At 36.2% G+C, this 25,439-nt stretch overlaps 1 long non-coding RNA gene across 1 annotated transcript in view; it reads left to right on the forward strand.

The window, feature by feature from the left end:
* The first annotated feature begins 6,396 nt into the window (after positions 1-6,396).
* The window catches only part of LOC131144766 (uncharacterized), a 38,066-nt gene continuing 19,023 nt past the window's right edge, over positions 6,397-25,439 (forward strand). Inside the window, exon 1 of the long non-coding RNA XR_009133905.1 lies at positions 6,397-6,670. This is a non-coding gene — a long non-coding RNA (uncharacterized LOC131144766). The remainder of the gene's footprint in view (positions 6,671-25,439) is intronic.

Below are 25,439 nucleotides of genomic sequence, written 5' to 3' on the forward strand. Positions count from 1 at the left end.
GAAACCTAAAAACCGAAGAACATTACTTCACTACAATCCCAACTACTACATATCTACCAAACCAAAAATAGAATTAGATCCTTACATCGATTTTAGGGAAAGCCCAAAAATCCTCAAAATGAAGATCTGATCCACTATAACTATAGAGATTCTCCTTTTAATCCATGTAGCGACGTCGGATCGTGGATTACGGCAACAGACGACACAAAATCTTAGAGAGAGAGAGAGAAAGAGAGGGTTGGTTCGTGTTCTAGAGAGAGAGAAAGAGAGAGAATTGGGATAGCTTAACAATGAAGCAATGAATATTCTATTTATAACTAGGTTGACTCGGCCAACCTTGTCGACGAGCTTGAGATTTCAAAATTTTTGAAAATCCCTCGGTATCTTCTCATCAACGAGCCTATGCATCTCATCGCTGAACCACAGAAGAGACTTCGTCGACGAGAAAAGGAGCCTCATCGACGAACTCTGCTATTTTATTTTTTTAATTTCCCTTCTATTTTCTTTATTTATTTTTCAAATTCAGGTCCCTATAATCTCCTCTCCTTATAAGAATTTCGTCCTCGAAATTCACCAACTAATACAAAGTATACTCTACCTTACTTTGGAGACCTATGGAAAAGTCGGCAGCTACCCACAAAGCAACTCCAGTCCAAGTTTATTACCTACCCTCACTTATGGTGGAGGAATACCATGGTTACAACATGATGTTTCAAAAGATTACATGCACATACAAAACTCTCCCGAAAACCGTACCAATTTAACATGGACCACCTATACTACTATACATACTTACTTACCATAAAAAATAACTGCAGGTACTTCTGGCGTATCTTTGACTCTAGTTCCCATGAAGCTTCGTCCACTGCATGGTTACGCCATATTACCTTCACTAGCAGTATTTCCTTAGTCCGTAACTGTTGAACTTTTCTATATAATATATGTACTGGTACCTCCTCGTATGATAAAACATCACTGATCTCTAGAGGATCGTAACTCAGCATGTGTGATGGATTTGACACGTACTTCCTTAGCATTGACACGTGGAACACATCATGAAATCTGGATAGTGCTGGGGGTAGAGCCACTCAATAAGCAACCGAACTTATCCTTTCCAGGATCTCGAAAGACCCAATATATTGAGGACTTAACTTCCCCTTTTTCTTGAACCTCATCACTCCTTTCATTGGAGTGATCTTCAGGAATACCATACTTCTTACCTCGAACTCTAGCTCTCGTCGGTGAGTATCCACATAACTCTTTTGCCGACTCTGAGATGCCTTAATTCTCTCTCTAATCAACTCGACCTTTGCAGAGGCTTACTGAATTAGTTTTGGACCCAATATCTGCCGCTCACCTACCTGATCCCAGTATAACAGAGATCGACACCGACGACCATATAATGCCTCGTAAGGTGCCATCTCTATACTGGCCCGATAACTGTTGTTATATGTAAACTTAACAAGCGGTAGATACCATATCCAACTATCACCAAAGTCTAGTACACAAGCCTGCAACATATCCTCTAACGTCTGAATAGTCTTCTCAGACTGCCCATCCGTCTGCGGGTGGAAAGACGCACTGAATGTGAGCTGCGATCCCAAGGCATCCTATAGACTCTTCCAGAAACGAGACATAAAACGTGGATCTTGATCTAAAAAAATAGAAATAGGGACACCATGAAGTCGTACAATCTCTTGCACATACAACTCTGTCAGCCTATTCAAAGAATAGTTCACTTTGATTGGAATGAAATGTGCAGTCTTTGTCAGCTGATCAACTACAACCCATATGACATTCTATCCATGCATCGCTGTAGGTAACCCTGTCACAAAATCCATCGAGATGTGCTCCCACTTCCACTTGGGGATGTCAAGTGGTTGAAGTGGTTCTGCTGGCTTTTGGTGCTCTTCCTTGACCTGCTGACATGTTAGGCACTGCTCTACAAATCAGGTGATCTCTCTTTTCATCTTCGAACACTAGAAAGATTCCCTTAGATTCTGGTACATCTTCGTACTGCCAGGGTGTACGGTGTAGAGCGAACGGTGTGCCTTCTTCAGAATTACCCATTTAATCTCAGCGTCATTCGGTACACAAATCCTATCACCAGAGATACTGAAATCCAGCTTTAAACCACTCTGGACTCCTTCCATAACCTCAACTAGCTCTGGATCTTTCTTCTGAGCTGTTCGGATCTTCTCCTGTAAGGTCGGCTGTACCACCAAGCTAGCAAGAATAGCCTGATGATTTCCTTTCACAACCTCCAAGCCCAACCTTTCCAGGTCCATACAAATTTGATGCTGAACTCCCACTGTGAGACTGATACATCCACCGACTTCCGACTCAGAACATCAGCTACCACATTTGTTTTTTTCTGGGTGATAGCTAATAGTACAGTTGTAGTCCTTTATCAACTCAAGCCATCTACGCTGACTTATGTTTAGCTCTTTTTGGGTGAAAATGTACTTAAAACTTTTGTAATCAGTAAAAATCTCGCACCTTTCACCATACAGGTAGTGCCTCCAGATTTTTAATGCAAACACTATAGCTACCAATTTTGTATTATGTATCAGGTAGTTCTTCTCGTACTCTTTGAGTTGACGAGAAGCGTATGCAACCACCCTTCCCTGCTAGATTAGAACACAACCGAGACCCTTATTAAAGGCATCACTGTAGATAACAAATTCACCATGCCCAGATGGAATGGTCAAAACTAGAGCAGTAACCAGTCGCCGTTTCAGCTCTTGGAAACTCAGCTCGCACTCATTAGTCCAAGCGTACCTCACGTTCTTCCTCGTGAGTAGTGTCAATGAACCTGCTAAAATGGAGAACCCTTCTACAAAACGACTGTAGTAACTTGTAAGACCCAGAAAACTTCTGACCTCCCGAACATTCTTCGGTCTCGCCTAATCCACCACCTTTTCTACTTTACTTGGATCCATTGATACCCCTCCTTTGGACACTACATGCCCTAGAAATGAAATATATTCTAGTTAGAACTCACACTTCTTTAGTTTAGCGTATAACCTCTTCTCCCTTAGCATTTGCAATACTAGTCTCAAATGAACTTCATGCTCTGCAGCACTCCTAAAATATACTAGGATGTCATCAATGAATACCACTACGAGCTGATCTAAGTATTCATGGAACACCCAATTCATCAAATCCATAAATGCTACAGGTGCATTTGTCAGACCGAATGGCATAACCATTAATTCGTAATGGTCGTACTGAATTCGAAAAGCTGTTTTGGAACATTCTCTATTTTTACCTTCAACTGGTGATACCAAGATCATAGACCGATCTTAGAGAAAATTTATGTACCCTGTAGCTGGTCAAACAGATCATCAATCCTAGGTAGCGGGTATCTGTTCTTTACCATCACCTTGTTAAATTCTCTGTAATTGATGCACATCCTCATCAACCCGTTTTTCTTCTTTACAAACAGCATCGGTGCTCCCCAAGGTGAAACACTCAGTCGAATGTAACCCTTTTCAAGAAGCTCCTATAGTTTTTCCTTCAATTCCCTCAATTCTCCTGGAGCCATATTGTAGTGATCTTCAAAAAAAAAAAATTATTAAAAAAATTTAAAAAATTAAATTAAAAAAATATTATTAAAAAATTAATTAAATTAAAAATTAAAATTAAAATTATTTAATTAATTAAATTATTATTAATTAAATAACATAATATAATAATAATAGAATATTATAATGATAATATATATATATATATATATATATATTAATATATTATCACTTGAAGGATCCTGAGATCCTTCGGGAAGAATAAAGGAGCAGAGGCAGCAACAATTCACTCCTCGTTCCCTCTCTCCCACTCTTCTCCATCTTGTCTTCGTTATTTGACTGATCAAAAATTTTAAAATACCATTGGGCTCTGCTCGCCGCCACCGACATTTCTACTAGAGCGGATCTGTCGTGGGAGCGACGTAAGCATATCTCCTTGAGTAATGGAAAGAAGGGCAAGCTGAGCCCTAGATACATTGGACTGTTCGAGATTTTGGAGAGGATTGGTTTTGCGGCGTACATGATAGCATTACCCCCAACGCTGTCTAGGATACACAACGTGTTTCACATGTCCATGTTGAAGAGGTACGTTCCAGACCCCTCGCATGTGATCAGTTATGAATTGTTAGAGATCGGGGATACTCTGACATACAAGGAGGTACCAGTTCAGATTTTGGATCGGAAAATACAGGAACTGCATACTCAGGATATACCGTTAGTGAAGGTGCTGTGGCGAAATCATGCAGTTGAGGAGGCTTTATGGGAGTTATGCTTGTATATGGAGGGAGGGCTAGTGTCAGACGGGTAAGGGTATGCTTGTATATGGAGGGATTATAATAGGTTGTGTAATTAGTTGTGTGTAGTTTTAATTATGGATAGTCTTTGGAAAAATTTGTTATGGTCATTGTGATTTCCCAAAGGCGGTATTGTAACCGCGATGAGAAAGGAGCAGAGGCAGTAGCTGTTCACTCCTCGTTCCCTTTCTCCCACTCTCCTCCATCTTGTCTCCGTTATTCGGTCGATCAAAAATCTGAAAATACTGTTGGCTTCTGCTCGTTGCCACCGACATTTCTATTAGAGCAGATCTGTCGTGGGAGTGGCATAAGCATATCTCCTGGGGTAAGACCAAATCTCAAACTTACCTTAATTTCTCTTAAACTATAAGCCCCATTAACGAATGAAAATTTTTAGGAGACTCGTGGGGAGATTCTCTACAATCTAGCCGGAGCGGGTTTTCGAATTGGAACTTCGGGGTACCAATCCTAAATCGGGGGTAAGTTTGATAATTTAGGTTTTTATTGAGCTATTTAGGGTATTCAAAACTTTGGGAAATTTTAGGGAAAACTACTTTAGGAATTATGATGAATAATATAGTGAAATTTGAATTTCATGATTCAGGGGTTTTTGAATACCTGGGGCATAGGCCGAGGTGTTATCAGACTTTTTTAAGAATCAAGTAAGGGGATTAAGTTAAGTCAGCAATTTTATGAAATTTGAATCAATTAATTTGTTATGTTTATATACTTGTCCAGAAAAACATATAATAATTCAAAGCCATTATTTTCATATGCTTGATAAGTTAGAAAATTACATATAATATATATTCAAAATTTACTTTAAATTAATCAATTAATTTCTAAAAAGTCATAAAGTAATTTATTTCCCTTACCTGTTTACTGAGAACGTGTCTGCAAGGATCCTAAACCGACGCCCGCGGTGTTTGCACAAATCCCTATATTCACATGCCTAGGTTTAATTAGCTATACTCCAAAATTATAATTATTTTAACATTTCCTAGGGCCACGTATTCAAATTAACCGGTTAGATTCTAACAAAAAAATGCGGGTATGATCTACTTCATATATTTAAATTTAATTTCTAACATATTTAAAAACACCAATATGATCAAATCCCCGCAGTTTAATCTAATTTCAAAATATTCCCATAAATATAATTTTATTAAATTCCTACAATTTAACTTAATTCAAAAATATTCCCAAAATTTCGATATAGTCAAATACTACAATTTAATAATTAAATACTACAATTTAATCGGTTAAAATTTTTTAAAACAATAGACATAATTTGTACTTCTCACCTTAACCTTGGAGTGGTGCTTAAATTCCAAAATCAAAAATCTGGTCTAATTAATTTGCTAAGAATCGAAACCGAGACCTGATGGTGGTGTTCGTCTTTTGAGTCGGCTTACGGATAGAGGAAAAATGAAGAGAGGGAGTGGGACAACGTGAGGAGAGAAAGAGACTTGGCGTAGGCTAGGGGGCGCCTTTGATGAATTGGAAATGAAATTCCAATCAACCGGATTGTTTAGGAAGATTCGATCTAATTATATATATATATATATATATATCATATATATTTATATATTATATTACAATATTTAATAATTATTAATTAATTAGTCATTGAATTAATTAAATTTTTTAATTATTATTATTATTATTATTTTTTAAAATCACCACACAACAAATGTTATTCTTATAACTATCTAAACCTATGAATGTTCCTATCAATTATGAGTGTATGTTTCAAAATAAATAGTAGCAATAATAATAAAAATATTAATTGTAATTTTTGTTTTAATAATAGTGAACTCTATTTATTTTAGTTAATTTTTTTTACTATGTGGATTTGCAATGTTAAATGATGTGATACTTAGCCCTTTAATTAGTGTAATGTTTGTTTTCAATTTTATTAAAGGAAATTGTTTTAAATATTTCTGTTTTATTTTTTTAATTTATAGCTCCAAAATTTAAATTTCTGTTTCTATTTTTCAAAGCTTTCTATAGTTTTTTTTTTCCGTATTGATTTTTCTTGTTTATTTATTCATTTATATACCATAACTCGCTTTAAGTTTTAAACTCCGTTGGCTTTTGGGTTTTTATTTAATTTCTACGGCAGTTGTTTACCGAACCCTAGATTTTACCCGAACCCCGGCGATTTCTTATTTGATTTGTTGCGACTGCGTCATATGCACCAGCCAGGCCAGTCATCGTCTTCCCGCATTGCTCAATCGCCGTCTCTGGTTCGCCTGTTTCTGTGAGTGTTCGAACCAACTTCGTCGGAAACCAGAGCTAGCCAGTGGATGCAATGCAGTTAATATGATGACCAATTGTTCATCCAAGGTTCGGTGTTATTTTATTAATGATTTTTTATCATTCATTTTATTTTTTTTCTCTATCTCTCTCTCTCTCTCTCTCTCTCTCTCTTCTTTTGATAATATTTCATTTATCTATCTTTGTTTAATGTTTATGATTTTAGAAGATAATATGCTTGGTAATTGAAGATATTGTTTGTTTTTTAGGGATTGCGTTGCATATAAAGCTGTTAGGTTTGTTCATTTGACATTAGGGTTTGCTGCTAATATACTCCAAAAATATCCTCATTAAAGAGGAAGACCAGATTTTGATTACCTCATTAAAATGCTTTCCATTACAGACAAGGAAAATAAATCACCCACATTGATGGGGGTGGTTACAAAACCCACCAAATCAATGTCTTAGAGTAATTCACGCAAGCGCAATAATGAGTTCATAAATGTCGTATCACCTCAAAGTCAAACTCCACTACTATAAAAGAGTAATGTGGGGAAGAGGTGAGATCATCTCATTTATACCAATTCTTTACTGTTGCAATAAAACCTTTCGAGAAAGTCCCTTATTTAGGCATTGAAGTGATCCCCAGGAGTACACCCCAAGTCATCCAAGCCTTTCTTTACTTTCTCTCTTTCAGGTGGTCGTGATTGAGAATGTTTTCAAAAATCGTTCAATTTCATTCAGCAACAGTTGGCGCTGTCTGTGGGAAGTTCTTGAGAGGTTTTCTTTTCCAATCTTTGAATCATAATCACATTAAACAACTCGAAATCAGAGCCTGCCATGGGTGACCAGTCACCCCAATCTGTACACTTTGCATCAGGTGATAATTCCGGCGTGACAAGAGGTGAGTTCCTTGCTTTCCAGAAAAGGATGGAGGACATTTTCAGTATGATCCTATAGCAAAAGGATCATAAAGAGTCTGATCCCCACCCTAAGCAAACAGATTTTGAGTCACGTGGGAAGACTGCGGCCTAGTAGGAGATCGATGAAAAGGCTGACAAAGAAGGTGGAGGATGTAAATAGTGTAGGAACCTACGAACAACAATCGAATGAACTGGAGGAAAAATTTAAAAGAATAAATTTGTTGGAGAAAATGATGAATGGGGTTTGCAGCAACCCATCCTTTGGGGAGTTCTCGCTGAAATCTTCAGACCCACCCTTTACTAGAGAGGTAATGAATGTTCCCCTACCTAGTAAGTTTAAAATATCGAGTTTGGAGAGATAAATGCTCATCTGATCCTGTCAATCATCTAGATACCTTTAAAGTGTTGTTGCAACTGTAAGGTGCACCAGATATAATCATATGTCGAGCATTTGCAGCCACTCTAAAAGGGAATGCTAGGGCATGATATTGGATCTTGAAGCCTAACTCTATCGATTCCTTCTTCAAAATGGAGCAACAGTTTACTGGACACTTCATTAGCAGCCGAAGGATAGTAAAAATTTCGACTCATCTGATGAGCCTTGTTCAAGGAGAGAGAGAAACGTTGAGGAAGTTCATGCACCGCTTGGTCAATGCGACCCTAGAGATTCGAAACCTGGATCACAGGGTAGTAGTAGCGGCTCTGACAACGGCTCTCTAGCTACGAGATTTCTTGAATTCACTGGGGAAGAAACTCCTAGCCAATATAGGAGAGCTGATGGCACAAGCTCAAAAATATATCAACCTACAGGAGGTGACGGACACGAGGAGAAGCCAAATTGACTTGAAAAGGAAGGGCTCGAGAGGTATGGAGGAAACCGCCAGAGCAGGGAAGAAGTAAGAGAGTAGCAAGCCGCTAGGCAGTTTTAGGGAGTTAGGACCTGCAACCAAGTTCTAGTCATGCACTCCTTGAATGTCTCACGAGCAAATGTCTTGATGTACATCAAAGAAAGAGGGTATGTTTTGTGGCAAGAGCCTATACGCGCACCATCACATAAACGAAATACATCCAAATTATGTCAGTTCCACAGAGATCATGGGCATGATATGGAAGAATGCATCTCACTTGAAGAACGAGAGTCCACAGTACCAAAATGCCATCCAATATCCTCACTAGGTAAGTTCTCATTTGTTCTCTCACGTGGCATCTTAATAGACTTGATTTGATGATCTTTACACAAGACATAGAGAAAATACAAAGTTACAACCTTTATAAAAAAAATGATAGGTATAATATAATTAGTAAACAACAACAACAACAAAACCAAGCCTTAGTCCCACTAAGTGGGATCGGTTATATGAATCATTTTCCACCAATTTATGCGATCATGGACCATTTCTTTTGATAGATTTAAGGATATTAAATCCTTACTCACTATCTCCTCTCAAGTTATTTTAGGTCTACCTCTACCCCTTCTACGTTGCAAGTGTCCATACCATCTGAGTCGTCCCTTCCTTATCTTATCTTCTATAGGAGTTACACCTAACTTACCATGATTATGTTTATTCCTTAATTTATCTTTTAATGTTATACCACTTATCCATTTAAGCCTTCTCATCTCGGTAACTTTACTTTTGGATATTATGTTTCTTCGTCGCCCAACATTCCGATCCATATAGCATAGTTGGTCTTATAGCTATCCTATAAAACTTCCCTTTCAATTTTAGGGTATTCTACGATCACATAGCACACTTGAAGCACTTCGTTCTTCTTTCTAACTTTCTTCCCTTTCTCTGGCACTTCTCATTTTAAAAAAACCAAACTTTAAAACCAAACGGCTTTAAAACTCGATGCATACAATCTTGTTCAATTTCATCCTTCAGCTTTGGCATAATAGATCCAAGGTTATCAAAACTACAAATGATAGTTATTTTTTTCAATCATCAGTTTTAAACTTTGTTCCCAATATTCTTCTAACATTACTAAAAAATTAATATTTTTATATATTCTGTTTTTATTTCTACTTAGCCTAAAAAACCTCTAGATTAGATTTCCAAAGTTTCTTCTCCTCCATTAATTCTACTCACCTCTATCCGTCCCGAGGTTTCGTCAATTATACAATATCATATGCAACAACATATACCATGGAACCTTCTATTTTTCGAATACTCCTTAGTCAAGTGGTCCATCACTAAGCAAAAAGATAAAGAACTCCAAAAGCAGATACTGAATTGTAACAACCGTAGGTAATTTTGGAAATGCTCCCCTAGTTTTTTTCTTCCGTTTCCTTTTCCTCCATCTTATAGTCCCTTACACTATGCATTATTTATGTCCATTGTAGCATATCCTTAAGTAGTGGACATCGGTAGAACCACCTACAACATATACCCCTTTTTGTTTGTTTTTTTCTAAAAACCCACGCATAAAGAAACATCCCTAGGTAATCCATCATAATGCTTTTCTTTTGTGTCCTCAAGTCAATAAATATCATATCAATTATGCAAGTCCGCTCTTTTCTTTTTTCTCTAATTTTTTCCAGATTAATCTTCTAAAAGAGAAAGTAAAGCGTTTGCGGTGGTAGATCGCCAAGCATAAAACAAAATGGGATTTTTTTTTTTTTGAGATCTTGTTTTCCTTAAACCGTAATCTTTGTTCAACTACCCTTGTCCCATAGTTTTTCAATTGTATGAATTCATAAGTTTAATTCCACGAGAGTTATTACAATTTGAATATCTCTTTTTATTTTTTGTATATAGGTATTAAGTGCGTTTTTTCTTTTTGTTGTTTCTTTTTTTTTTTCCCTTTCCTCCATGCCAAGCGTGACATTTTTCCCTTTTAGTTTTTACAATGGTATTAATAAATTAGTTAACCAATATATTCCGTTTATCAGCCACACACACAAGCATGTCCAAACGTTAATTGGGATGTTGTATTTGGTTCCCTTAGTTTGTTCCCCCCATTTTTTCAATCTTTTTTTTTTAGTGGTAACTTTATTTCGTTAACATCTAATTTTTGCCGGCGAATAAATATTAGTATTTTTTAGTATTTTCCTCAAATTTTGACCCAAGTTCTAAAGTTTTAAGGAAGCCCTGTCTGATTTGGTTTTCCCAATTAAAACAACGTACGAAGTAATTTCGGCCACTTTTCCTTTATTAAAAAGTAGCTTTCGTCCTTTAATCAAGACAATATCATCGCTCAATTTTTTTATTACATTTTAACTTACATTTCTAAGAGGAGTCCCTGCTCTTTTTTTGTCCCTTTTTTTTCTGACTTTAGCAAGTTTAAATATATCTCGTTCCAGCTCTTTCCTTTTTTCGCCTTCTTTGTACCTAATCTATTATACAAACTATTAAATGATCTATATGTAGCTTCATTAACTTAAACATTAACGGGCCCTTTTGTTTTGCCAATCTTTTCTTGCCTCCTTATATTTTCAAAGTTAGTTTTGTTTCTTCTCTACTTACTTTTTTTGCCACGTTTTTTATACCAAATTTCATTTTGTCTTTATAAATTTTTTTGTACAATCTTATCCCCACCACTCAACCTCCTCTTGCTATTCGAGAAATCTTTCCCTTGATTTCACCTAAAATCTCTTTTGCTATTTTTTAATAAGCTAACTAATCTATTTTAAGAGTATTGTTCTATCCTAAGCCGTCTAAGGTCCAATCCCCATCATTTGATCTTTGATCATTTTTATCTTTTAAAATTTTATTTATATGTTCTCCTCCTTTTTAGGTTTTCCACCATCATCTAGTTTTCCCTGCCTAACATTGGTTTATTTTTGATCTTTTTTATCCTTTTTTCTTTCATTTTTTATGACATATATCTAACAATAAGACTTTATGGTTGTGTGGTTAGGCTTTTCACCTGGAATAACCCTTACAATCCTTGGCATATAAACGATCCCTACCCGTCCCTAGTTTTAAAAAAAAAATCTATTTGACTTCTTAATTTTGTATACGTTTAAAAGGTTTTAGTGTCTTCTCTTTTTCTTTAAAAAGCAAGTATTCATTATGCTAAATCAGATGACATAGCAATCTAAAGATCATCAATCGTCCCATACGCATTTTGTCCATCCATATCCATAAATCTCTTATGTATCCTCTCATAATTTTATTATCTCTTCCAAACCGTGTCCCATTCAGATCCTCCTCCTATAAATATTTTCTCAGTCCTGTATGCTTGTTATAATCTACCATATCTTCCAAAATTGTCTCTTAAGATGTCTTTGCCTAAGCGAGCAACTTGAGGAGCATAGCACTAATGATATTTATTATCTTTTTGTCTCTAATACCATCTTGAATTGTTTTATAAGTCTATCCCTTACAATCCACAAACCGCTATCTTTTAAGTTTTTGTCTATTAAAATGCCTACTCCATTCTTATGTTTTCTTGTTCCAGTGTTTCCAAAGTTTTTTAATCCGATTTAAAATCGTTTCTTTGCTTTTCTCCCCCCAGCCTACTTAGTTTCTTGAAAGCAATTAGATTAAGTAATTCTTCTTTTTTATTAAATCATTGTATCCCTCCAAATTTTTTCCATGCTTTATTAAATGGTTTGTTAATTAATTTACACTAAACCCGTAAGTGTCCCTATATTCAAAGTTTGCATAAATCTAATTCCTAGTTTTCCTTGAAATTAACATGTTTAAAACCTGCCCCGTCGAGAATGAATGTAGAAAACCCTCGCATATTTGAAACATCGTACCCGGGCGCCGACACCGGCGCGGTCTCGCTCGGGCGACGACACTAGTCCTCCGCTCGCCCAACGTTTTTTTTCCCTTTTCGCTACAAAAATAAATACACCAAAATACAACAAAAAAATAACAAACAAACAAACAAAAACAAAATAAACACCCGGGTTGTTCAAGGCAACCGCGTTCGCTCGTAGGGACGCCCCAGAAGCAAATATTTCGGTAAAGAGTTGATCATAGTGATTCTGACAACAATTTTTAACGCTGGGCTGTCAGCTTGCCTACGCAACCCTCCCTTATAACTCGGGCTGTGGGACCGGCTTGTGTGTGAGAAAATTTGGATATTAAGTGCATCACAGTGCGAGTGTTATAATTAAGTATTTTTTTTTGAATAGTAAATAGTTTGTACTAAATAATCCTAAGTTTTTAAATATTTTATGACGTAAAATAAAATACAAGTATTTGATTAAGAAAAAAATAATAAGTAATGTTTTTTTTTAAAATATTTAAATAACAAATTATAAAATATTAGCTAATTTTATTTATTAATAAAATTAGAGTGTTATATGCATATATTTAAGGGATGTATTTCTTCTTGTTGAAAGGATTCAATAATACATATTCTTTTAAAATGTGTAAATAATTACAAAAATTAAAATATATATTCCCTTTAAATCTTTAAAAAGATATTTTTCATTACTTTTTTTTTACTTGAAGTTTTATTTTTTTCCATTTATAATTACTATAAGAAATTAACTTTTTTTTTGGTAATTTTAAAAGGTGAAAAAGACTTTTGCTCCTACTGTTTCATATACATCACCTTATAGAGATCCATACAATACAAATTGACTTATTTTAACTTTTTAAAAGCATTTTCCCTCAGAGAAACGGATTAAAATAATTTTGTTACACTAGAAATTCTTAGTATTAAATCAGAATTATATGTATTAACTATTAAGTTTAATTTTGTTTAATTAAGTTATCAATTTTACTTTAGTGATAACTAAAAACAAAAAATAATCATGTGAAGAGTTTTTTTTTTTTTTTGCTTTACCACCTAATTCAAATTTTTAAGGGGTCAAATGATGTTTATATAACTTAAAAAAAATATTAAGAAAAAAAGAAGTATGTGATGGAACTAGATTTTCATAATTACTTTTTAAAAATAATAAGACAATTAAAGAGTCATAAATTAAAGAAATTTATTTAGCCATGATTTATTATTTGATTTCCTAAATTGTTTTACTCTATTAATAAATTATGTTTTTTTTTAATATAAATTTAACATAATACATGATAGAAGGTTTCAATTACAAACAAATTGTAATTTTTTTAAAAGAAAAAATAAATGAAAAGTTTAAGGTGGCTAGTGGGTGTTGACTGATTGACTCTTAAACTTATCTCATCTTTCATAAAATACGTTGGAGAAGTGGAGAATTTTAATAATTATTATTATTAGTCCATTGAATAATTAATTTTTTAATTATTATTATATATTATTGTTTTAAAATCACCACACACAACATGTTAGGCTTATAACTATCTAAACCGATAATGTTCCTATCAATTATGATGTATGTTTCAAATATAGTAGCAATAATAATAAAATATTAATTGTATTTTTGTTTTTAATACTAGTGAACTCTATTTATTTAAGTTAATTTTTGTTTACTATGTTGATTTGCCAATGTTAAATTGTGTACTTAGCCTTTAATTAGTGTAATGTTTGTTTTCAATTTTAGGTAAGAGGAAGGTGGTGTTTTAAATATTTCTGTTTTATTTTTTTAATTTAAGCCTCCAACATTTAAATTTCTTCTGTTTCTTTTCGATGTTTCAAAGCTTCTATAGTTTTTTTTTTCCGTATTGATTTTCTTGTTTATTTATTCATTTCTATACCAAAAACTTACTCGCTTTAGTTTTACACCTCGTTGGCTTTTGGTTTTTATTTAATTCTACGGCGTTGTTTACCGAACCCTAGATTTTAACCCGAACCCGGCGTTTCTTTCTTAATGTGATTTGTTTGGCGACTTGCTTCATATGCACCAGCCCGGCCAGTCATCGTCTTCCCGCATTGCTCATCGCCGTCTCTGGTTCGCCTGTTTTCTGTGAGTGTTCGAGACCAACTTCGTCGGAAACCAGAGCTAGCCAGTGGATGCAATGCAGTTAATATATGAACCAATGTTCATCCAAGGTTTCGGTGTTTATTTTATTATGATTTTTTTATCATTCTTTTATTTTTTCTCTTTCTCCTCTCTCTCTCATCTCATCTTCTCTCACTCTCCTCTTCTCTCCTCTCTCTTTCTATCTCTCATCATCTCTCGATCTCTCTCGTCATCTCTCTTCTCTCTCGCTCTCTCTTCTTTTGATAATATTTCCATTTATCTATCTTTTGTTTATGTTTATGATGTTTAGAAGATAATAGCTTGTAATTGAAGATATTTGTTTGTTTTTAGGGATTGCGTTGCCTATAAAGCTGTTAGGTTTGTTCATTTGACTTAGGGTTTGCTGCTAATATACTCTCCAAAAATATCCTCCATTAAAGAGGAAGACCCATTTTGATTACCCTCATTAATATGCTTTCCATTACAGACATTAAAATAAATCACCCACATTGATGGGGGTGTTTACAAAACGGCGCACCAACCCACCAAAATCAATTCTAAGTAATTCACGCATAGCGCAATAATGAGTTTCATAAATGTCGATCACACCCTCAAAGTCAAACTCCACTACTATAAAAGAGTAATGTGGGAAGGTGAGATCATCTCATTTATAATACCGCAATTCTTTACTGTTGCAATAAACCTTTTTTCGAGAAGTCCACTAGTTAGGCATTGAATGATCCCAGAGTACACCCCCAAGTCATCCAAGCCTGTCTTCTTTACTTTCTCTCGTTCATCAGGTGTCGTTAGTGAGAATGTTTTTCAAAATCGGTCAATTTCATCATCAACAGTTGTCGGCTGTCTGTGGGAAGTTCTTGAGAGGTTTTCTTTTCCAATCTTTGAATCATAATCACATTAAACAACTCGAAATCAGAGCCTGCCATGGGTGGACCAGTCACCCCAATCTGTACACTTTGCATCAGGTGATAATTCGGCGTGACAAGAGGTGAGTTTCCTTGCTTTCCAGAAAAGGATTGGAGGACATTTTCAGTATGATCCTATAGCAAAAGGATCATAAAGAGTCTGATCCCCACCCTAAGCAAACAGATTTTGAGTCACGTGGGAAGACTTGCGGCCTAGTAGGAGATCGATGAAAAGGCTGACAAAGAAGGTGGAGTATGTAAATAGTGTAGGAACCTACGAACAACAATCGAATGAACTGGAGGAAAAATTAAAAGAATAAATTTGTTGGAGAAAATTATGAATGGGGTTTGCAGCAACCCATCCTTTGGGGAGTTCTCGCTGAAATCTTCAGACCCACCCTTTACTAGAGAGGTAATGAATGTTCCCCCTACCTAGTAAGTTTAAAAATCGAGTTGGAGAGATAAATGCTCATCTGATCCTGTCAATCATCTAGATACCTTTAAAGTGTTGTTGCAACTGTAAGGGTGCACCAGATATAATCATATGTCGAGCATTTGCAGCCACTCTAAAAGGGAATGCTAGGGCATGATATTGGATCTTGAAGCCTAACTCTATCGATTCCTTCTTCAAAATGGAAGCAACAGTTTACTGGACACTTCATTAGCAGCCGAAGGATAGTAAAAATTTCGACTCATTCTGATGAGCCTTGTTCAAGGAGAGAGAGAAACGTTGAAGAAGTTCATGCACCGCTTGGTCAATGCGACCCTAGAGATTCGAAACCTGGATCACAGGGTCGTAGTAGCGGCTCTGACAACGGCTCTCTAGCTACGAGATTTCTTGAATTCACTGGGGAAGAAACTCCTAGCCAATATAGGAGAGCTGATGGCACAAGCTCAAAAATATATCAACCTACAGGAGGTGACGGACACGAGGAGAAGCCAAATTGACTTGAAAAGGAAGGGCTCGAGAGGTATGGAGGAAACCGCCAGAGCAGGGAAGAAGTAAGAGAGTAGCAAGCCGCTAGGCAGTTTTAGGGAGTTAGGACCTGCAACCAAGTTCTAGTCATGCACTCCTTGAATGTCTCACGAGCAAATGTCTTGATGTACATCAAAGAAAGAGGGTATGTTTTGTGGCAAGAGCCTATACGCGCACCATCACATAACGAAATACATCCAAATTATGTCAGTTCCACAGAGATCATGGGCATGATATGGAGAATGCATCTCACTTGAAGAACGAGAGTCCACAGTACCAAAATGCCATCCAATATCCCTCACTAGGTAAGTTCTCATTTGTTCTCTCACGTGGCATCTTAATAGACTTGATTTGATGATCTTTACACAAGACATAGAGAAAATACAAAGTTACAACCTTATAAAAAAAATGATAGGTATAATATAATTAGTAAACAACAACAACAACAAAACCAAGCCTTAGTCCCACTAAGTGGGATCGGTTATATGAATCATTTTCCACCAATTTATGCGATCATGGACCATTTCTTTTGATAGATTTAAGGATATTAAATCCTTACTCACTATCTCCTCTCAAGTTATTTTAGGTCTACCTCTACCCCTTCTACGTTGCAAGTGTCCATACCATCTGAGTCGTCCCTTCCTTATCTTATCTTCTATAGGAGTTACACCTAACTTACCATGAATATGTTTATTCCTTAATTTATCTTTTAATGTTATACCACTTATCCATTTAAGCATTCTCATCTCGGTAACTTTTACTTTTTGGATATTATGTTTCTTCGTCGCCCAACATTCCGATCCATATAGCATAGTTGGTTTTATAGCTATCCTATAAAACTTCCCTTTCAATTTTAAGGGTATTCTACGATCACATAGCACACTTGAAGCACTTCTCCATTTTAACCAAACTGCTTTAACTCTATGCATTACATCTTTTTCAATTTCTCCTTCAGCTTGCATAATAGATCCAAGGTATCAAAATCTACAAATGCTATTTATTTTTTCATCATCAAGTTTAACTTTGTCTCCAATATTCCTTCTAACATTACTAAAATTATATTTTATATATTCTGTTTTATTTCTACTTATCCTAAAACCTCTAGATTCCAAAGTTTCTCTCCATAATTCTAACTCAGCCTCTACTCCGTCCCTAGTTTTGTCAATTAATACAATATCATCTGCAAACAACATATACCATGGAACCTCCTTTCGAATACTCTTAGTCAATTGGTCCATCACTAAAGCAAAAAGATAAGGACTCAAAGCAGATACTTGATGTACACCTATGGTAATTGGAAATTCTCTAGTTTCTCCATCTATAGTCCTTACACTAGTCATTATTCCATTGTACATATCCTTAATGACATCGGTATACCTACAACATATACCCTTTTTTTCTAAAACCCACCATAGAACATCCCTAGGTATCCTATCATATGCTTTCTCAAGGTCAATAAATATCATATGCAAGTCCCTCTTCTTTTCTCTAAACTTTTCCATTAATCTTCTTAAAAGATAAATAGCTTCTGTGGTAGATCTCCCAAGCATAAAACAAAATTGATTTTTTGAGATCTTTGTTTCTAACCTTAATCTTTGTTCAACTACCCTTTCCCATAGTTTCATTGTATGACTCATAAGTTTAATTCCACGATAGTTATTACAATTTTGAATATCTCTTTTATTTTTGTATATAGGTATTAAAGTGCTTTTCCTCCATTCATCTGACATTTTCTTAGTTTTTACAATTGTATTAAATAAATTAGTTAACCATATAATTCCGTTATCACACAAGCATTTCCAAACTTTAATTGGGATGTTATTTGGTCCCTTAGTTTTCCCATTTTTCATCTTTTTTAGTGTAAACTTAATTTCGTTAACTCTAATTTTGCGAATAAATCTTATATTTTTAGTATTTTCCTCATTTGACAATTCTAAGTTTAAGCCTTCTATTTGGTTTTCATTAAACAACTTACTAAAGTAATTTCGCCATCTTTCTTTAATATCTTCGTCCTTAATCAAGACAATATCATCCTCACTTTTTATACATTTTACATTTCCTAAGTCCCTGCTCTTCCTTTTTCTAGCTTTAGCAAGTTTAAATATATCTCTTTCGCCTTCTTTTGTACCTAATCTATTATACAAACTATTAAATGATCTATATTTAGCTTCATTAACGGCCCTTTTTGCATCTTTTCTTGCCTCCTTATATTTTTCAAAGTTATTTTTGTTTCTACATTTTTGCCACGTTTTATACCAAATTCATTTTGTCTTTATAATTTTTTGTACATCTTTATCCCACCACCAACTCTCTTTGCTATTCGAGAATCTTCCCCTTGATTCACCTAAAATCTCTTTTGCTATTTTTTTAATAGAGCTAACTAATCTATTTTAAAGAGTATTTGTATCTATCCTATCCTCTAAGGTCCAATCCCCATCTTTGATCATTTTATCTTTAAATTTTATTATATTTTCTCCTTTTAGGTTCCACCATCTAGTTCTCCTACATTGGTTTATTTTATCTTTTTTCTTTCATTTTTTAATACATATATCTAACACTAAGACTTTATGTTGTGTGGTTAGGCTTTCACCTGGAATAACTTTACAATCCTTGCATGATAAACGATCTACCCTCCTAGTTAAAAAAAAAATCTATTTGACTTCTATTTTGTCTACTTTTAAAGGTTATTAAGTGTTCTTCTCTTTTCTTAAAGCAAGTATTCATTATGCTAAAATCATATGACATAGCAAAGTCTAAGATCATCTCCCCATACTCATTTTTGTCTCCATATCCATATCCTCTATGTATCCTCTCATAATTTTTATTATCTCTTCCAACGTGTCCATTCAGATCTCCTCCTATAAATATTTTCTCAGTCCCTGGTATGCCTTGTATAATACTATCCATATCTTTCCAAAATTGTCTCTTAAGATTCTTTGCTAAGCCAACTTGAGGAGCATAAGCACTAATGATATTTATTATCTTTTGTCCTAATACCATCTTGATTTTTATAATTCTATCCCTTACATCCACAACGCTATCTTTTAAGTTTTTGTCTATAATAATGCCTACTCCATTCTTATGTTTTTCTTTTCCAGTGTTCCAAAGTTTAAATCCTGATTTATCGATTTCTTTAGCTTTCTCCCCCACCTACTTAGTTTCTTGAAGGCAAATTATATTAATTCTTCTTTTAATCATTGTATCCACAATTTCCATGCTTTTACCCGTAAGTGTCCCTATATTCAAAGTTGCTAATCTAATCCTAGTTTCTTGAACTAACATTTTTACCTGCCCACGTCTAGAATGATGTAGGAACCCTTGCATATTTGACATCGTACCCGGGCGCCGACACGGCGCGTCGCTTCGGGGCGACGACCTAGTCCTCCCTCGCCCACTTTTCGCTACACCCGGGTGGTTCAAGTGCAACGCGTCGCTCGTATGGGACGCCCCAGCAAATATTCGGTAAAGATTTATATCATAGTGATCTGACAAATTTTACGCTGGCTGTCAGCTGCCTAACGCAACCCTCCTTAACTCGGGCTTGGGACCGGCTGTGTGTGAAAAAATTTGGATATTAAGTGCATCACAGGCGGAGTTTATAATTAGTAATTTTTTGAATATTAAATAGTTGTACTAAATAATCCTAATTTTAAATATTTATTACGTAAAAATAAAATACAATATTTGATTAAAAATAATAAGTAATGTTTATTTAAAAATATTTAAATAAACAAAATTATAAAATATTAGATATTTTATTTATTAATAAAATTAGAGTGTTTATGCATATATTTAAGGGATGTATTCTCTTGTTGAAAGGATTTCAATAAATACATATCTTTAAAATGTGTAAATAATTACAAAAAATATATATTCCTTTATCTTTAAAAAGATATTTTCATTACTTTTTTTAACTTGATTTTATTTTCATTTATAACTATAAGAAATTAACTTTGTAATTTTAAAGGTGAAAAAGACTTTTGCTCTACTTTCATATACATCACTTATAGAGATCCATACAATACAAATTGACTATTTAACTTTTTAAGCATTTTCTCAGTAGACGGATTAAAATAATTTTTTTCTAGAAATTCTAGTAGTAAAAATCAGAATTATTAATGTATTAACTATTAAGTTAAAATTTTGTTTATTAAGTTATCAAATTTTACTTTATTTGATAACTAAAAACAAAAAATAGATCATGTGAAGATTTTTTTTTTTCTACCTAATTTCAAATTTAAGGTCAAAATGATGTTTTATAACTTAAAAAATATTAAGAAAAAAGAAATATGTGATGGAACTAGATTTTCATAATTACTTTTAAAAAAAATAAGACAATTAAAATATTCATAAATTAAGAAAAATTTATTTTACATATGATTATTATTGATTTCTAATTTTTACTCTATTAAATTATGTTTTTTTTTAATTCAATTTAACATACATGATAGAAGTTACAATTACAACAAAATGTAATTTTTTTAAAAGAAAAATATAATGAAAAGTTTAAGTGGCTAGTGGGTGTTGACTGATTGACTCTTAAAACTTATCTCATACGTTGGAGAGTGGAGAAGTTGAGTCTTGAGAGTGGTGTGCTGAGCAAAGAGTCTGAGACCGAGAGAGGAGTCTCGAAGGAGTTGAAGAACGAACGGCCGATGACTCCAAGCTTCGAAGCCGAAATCGAAGGGTTGGCCGGTGGTGAGTGGCGACGATTAGCAGAGGGAGTTGCTAAAGGGCTATCGGCGACTCGTAGAGGCGGAGGAGCTGCTGCAGGGCTATCGCCAGTGACTCGCGAAGCTGCTACAAGTTTGCAGCTCCTACAAGGCTGCGAATGCGACTGCTTGAGGGCGTAGATGAGTAGATCTGATCTCACTCTCAGGCTTCGAAGAAGTGAAGCCTTCTTATTTAGCTTCGTCCAACAAAAGTTCAAGGTACAATTTTTATTTTCCTCTTTGAATGTTAGATTGAATGGCAGATCTGCCAAGGATGGGTGGTTGGGAGAGGGGTAAAGCAGTGGAAAGCCTGACTTTAGGGATTCAGGAATATTGGCAAGCTGTTGGCCAGTGTAACAGTCTGTAACGGACCGTTACGAATTGTAACGTTGGGTAACGGCTGCTACGGATCGTTACGGTGACGTAACGGCCGTTACGGCTGTGAATTTTTTCCCTACGCAATATCGTTCCGTATCGGTTTCAGAGCCTTCAATTTCCGTTACGTAACGGCCGTTAGCGTAACGACCGTTATTTAAAACCATGCTAGAGGCCCTCATAAGGAGGGATTATCTATTAGGGTTTGTGAAAAGAGGAGATCGCTGAGTAGATGCTTGTGAACATAAGAAGCCAGAGAAAGAGTATTCAAAGATTTACTTAGGAACACCATGGAGGCTTATGTAGATGGCATGCTAGTGAAAAGTCTAAGGGCGGAGGAGCACTGTAGGGATTTGAGTGGAGTATTTGAACTGCTCTTCCTCTAGCTTCTTATGTTCACGAGCTTCTGTTTGGTGGTCTCCTCTTTTCACAAACCTTGATAGATACCACCTCTTTATCAGGGCCTCGATTTCGTTCTTCAAGTGGATGCATTCTTTCGTGTCAAGCACATGATCTTTGTGGAACTGACATAATTTGGATGTGTTTCGTTTATGTGATGGTGCACGCATAGACTCTGGCCACGAAACATACCCTATTTCTTTGATGTACATCAGGACATTTGCTCGTGAGACATTCAGGGGAGTGTAGGACTGTAACTTAGTTGCAGGTCCTAACTTCCTGGAATTGCTTAACGGCTTGCTGCTCTCTTGTTTCTTCCCTACTCTAGCGGTTACCTCCATATCTCTCAAGCCCTTCCTTTTCAAGTCGATTCGGCTTCTCCTCATGTCCATCCCCTCCTCCAAGTTGATGTACTTTTGAGCTTGTGCCATCAGCTCTCTCATATTGGATGGGGGTTTCTTCCCCAGTGAATTGAAGAAATCTCTTGGCCGGAGAGCCATTGTCAGAGCCGCTACTACTATCCTGTGATCTAGATTTCGAATCCCTAGGGTCGCATTAACGAAACGGTGCATGAACTTCTTCAACGTTTCTCTCTCTCCTTGAACAAGGCTCATCAAATGAGCTGAAGTTTTTGCTATCATTCGACTGCTGTTAAGTGTCCAGTAAATTATTACTCCATTTCGGAGAAGGAACCGATAGAGCTAGGTTTCAGGATCCGATACCATGCCCTAGCGTTTCCGTTTAGAGTGGTTGCAAATGGTCGGCACATGATTGCATCTGGTGCACCTTGCAGTTGCATCAACACTTTAAAGGTATCCATATGGTCGACAGGATCGGATGAGCCTTTGTGTCTCTCCAAACTCGGCATTTTAAACTTACTAGGTAGGGAAACGTTCATTACCTCTCTAGTAAAGGGTGGGTGTAAAGATTTTAGTGAGGACTCCTTGAAAGATGGGTTGCTGCGAACCTCCTTCATCATTTTCTCCAACTGATACATTCTTTTGAATCTTTCCTCAAGTTCATTCGATTGTTGTTCGTTGGTTCCTACACTATTTGCATCCTCCACCTTCTTTGCAGGGTCAGCCTTTTCATCGATCTCTTGCTGGGTTGCAGCCTTCCCATGTGACTCAAGATCTATTTGCTTAGGGTGGGGAACAAACTCTTTATGATCCTTTTGTTGTAGGATCATACTGAACATGTCGTCCATCCTTTTCTGGAAAGCAAGAAACTCACCTCTTGTCATGCCGGAATTGTCACTTGGTGCAGAGTGTACGGATTGTGGTGATTGGTCACCCATGGCAGGCTTTGACTTCGAGTTGTTTGATGTGGTCATGATTCAAAGATCAGAAAAGAAAACCTCTCAAGAACTTTCCACAGACGACGCCAACTGTTGCTGAAAGAAATTGAACGATTTCTAGAGACGTTCTTTGATCACGGCCATCTGAAAGAGAGAAGGTAAAGAAGGCTTAGAGAACCTGGGGTGTACTTCGGGGTATCACTCCGATGCCTAAGTAAGAGACTTTCTCTAGAGGTTTTATTGCAACAGTAAGGAATGGGTGTGAATGAGATGATCTCACCTCTTCCCCACGTCCCCCTTTTATAGTAGTGGAGTTTGACCTTGCGGTGATACGACATTTATGAGTGCATTATTGCGCTTGCGTGAATTACTCTAGGACATTGATTTGGGGGGTTTTGTGACCACCCCCGTCAATGTGGGTGATTTAGTCTCCTCGTTGGTTATGGAAAGTGCTTTAATGAGGGAATCAAAATCCAGTCTTCCTCTTTAATGAGGATATTTTTGGGGTATATCAGTTTGCCCCCTTTAGATTTCAAATTATCCATTAACATGTCGATTTAGATGTAGAGCAGGAGGAATAAAAAATACAAGAGGAATAGGATAAAAGATATCACCATCAATAGGGGTCGACCAGACGCGGGGCCCATGAAAATTCAGCTCCCTAGATGCGAAGAAGAAATTGAATTTCCTGTTATGGATAGATGAATTACCTGTGGAAAACAGTTTGAATTACGTGAGGCAGTTGAAGTAAAACATCTCCTGCTCTACAGCGTGCTTCCTTATCTGATAACAACACCAAAATAAAGCAACTTAAGGTTGGTGGCCTTTGCGAGTGAGAAGAGTTGCAAAGCACACTAGGGTGAGGTACGAGTTGGGGGCAAGGTGCTAGGTTATAAAATTGTAACACATCAGAGAAAAGGGGGTGAAAAGGTAGCCTAAGACTAAGGTGAAAATAGTTTGTGTATAAGCAGACCTCATTGGAATCGGGCTGTTGGGCAGATTCTGATCAGTTGGGTAGCCTAAGGTGAATATTGTCTGGAATGAAGAACAAGCAGCGTAGTTCATGCAAATATTCGTGGGTCAAATGCGGCCTAGTGTTACTTATACTAACTAGGGTTGTGGATTGAGCCTAAGAGGATTCTATCTCAAACGAAGGGAGAGACCTTAAAGGACAAGGGGAAAACCAACTTTTACTCTTCCAAAAGAAAGATCGAAAAGCAGCAAACTTTCAACAATCTTTGAAGAACACTTGAAGAACACGTGAAGAACACATTAAGAACAAGAAGAATGTATGAAGAACAGAGCAAAAGTGATGTGCATACAACATAAAGTGTTAGAGTGAGAACTAACAAAGATAGAGAGACTTTAAAAGGAAGGATGAAAGGGCGTACCTAGTAAATGCAAAAGAAACTTCCGTTGAAGACAAGGAAAGTATGAACGGGCAAGCCCCTTTTATAGAGCAAAATTGGCGCGAACTCATGGCACGAATATCACAAATCACACATCACAAGAAGGCGGGAATCACTAGGGGGCACGAATCCCCAAACAAAGCAAGCACAAATCTTGAGCTGGTACGCATCCCAAATAGGTACATATCTCGAGCAAGTAAGCATCCCAAATAGGTATGTATCCCAAACGGGCATGTATGCTAAATAGGTACGTATCTCGAAAAGACAATTACAAGCCTCAAGAATGGCTACAGGCCCCCAAAAAGATTTTAAATCACAAAAGAGTGGCCCAACTGATGAGCCTAGCTCATGAGGCCTCAAGACAACACAAATAGATGAGCATAGCTTATGAGGCACGAAAGAGTGACCCAATTGATGAGCAAAGCTCATGAGGCCCCAAGATAGCTCAAATAGATGAGAACAACTCATGAAGCACGAAATAGTGGCTCAATTGATGAGCAAAACTCATGAGGCCCCAAGATTGCCCAAACAGATGAGCACAACTCACTAGGCATGAAGCAACGACCCAACTGATGAGCAAAACTCATGAGGCCTGAAGATAGCCCAAACAAATGAGTGCAGCTTATTAGGCATGTAGAAACGGTCCAATTGATGAGCAAAGCTCATGAGGCCTAAAGAGTTGCTCGGCTTTAAGCTTCTTGGCTTAAAAAGTTCCTCAAAGAGCTGCTCTGATTAAGCTGCTCGGCTTGAAGAGGTCCTCAAAAAGTTGCTCAGATTAAGCTGCTCGGCTTAAAGAGTACCTCAAAGAGCTACTCGGATTGAAGCTGCTAGGCGTAAAGAGTACCTCAAAGAGCTGCTTGGCTTAGAAAGTTCCTTAAAGAGCTGCTCGGATTAAGTTGCTTGGCTTAAAGAGTACCTTAAAGAGCTGCTCGGATTAAAGTTGCTCAGCTTAAAGAGTACCTCAAAGAGCTGTTCGGATTGAAGTTGCCCGACCTAAAGAGTACCTCAAAGAGCTGCTCAAATTGAAGCTGCATGGCTTAAAAAGTTCCTCA

This window comes from Malania oleifera, chromosome 12 (assembly GCF_029873635.1).
Source record: "Malania oleifera isolate guangnan ecotype guangnan chromosome 12, ASM2987363v1, whole genome shotgun sequence".
Lineage (NCBI taxonomy): Eukaryota > Viridiplantae > Streptophyta > Magnoliopsida > Santalales > Ximeniaceae > Malania > Malania oleifera.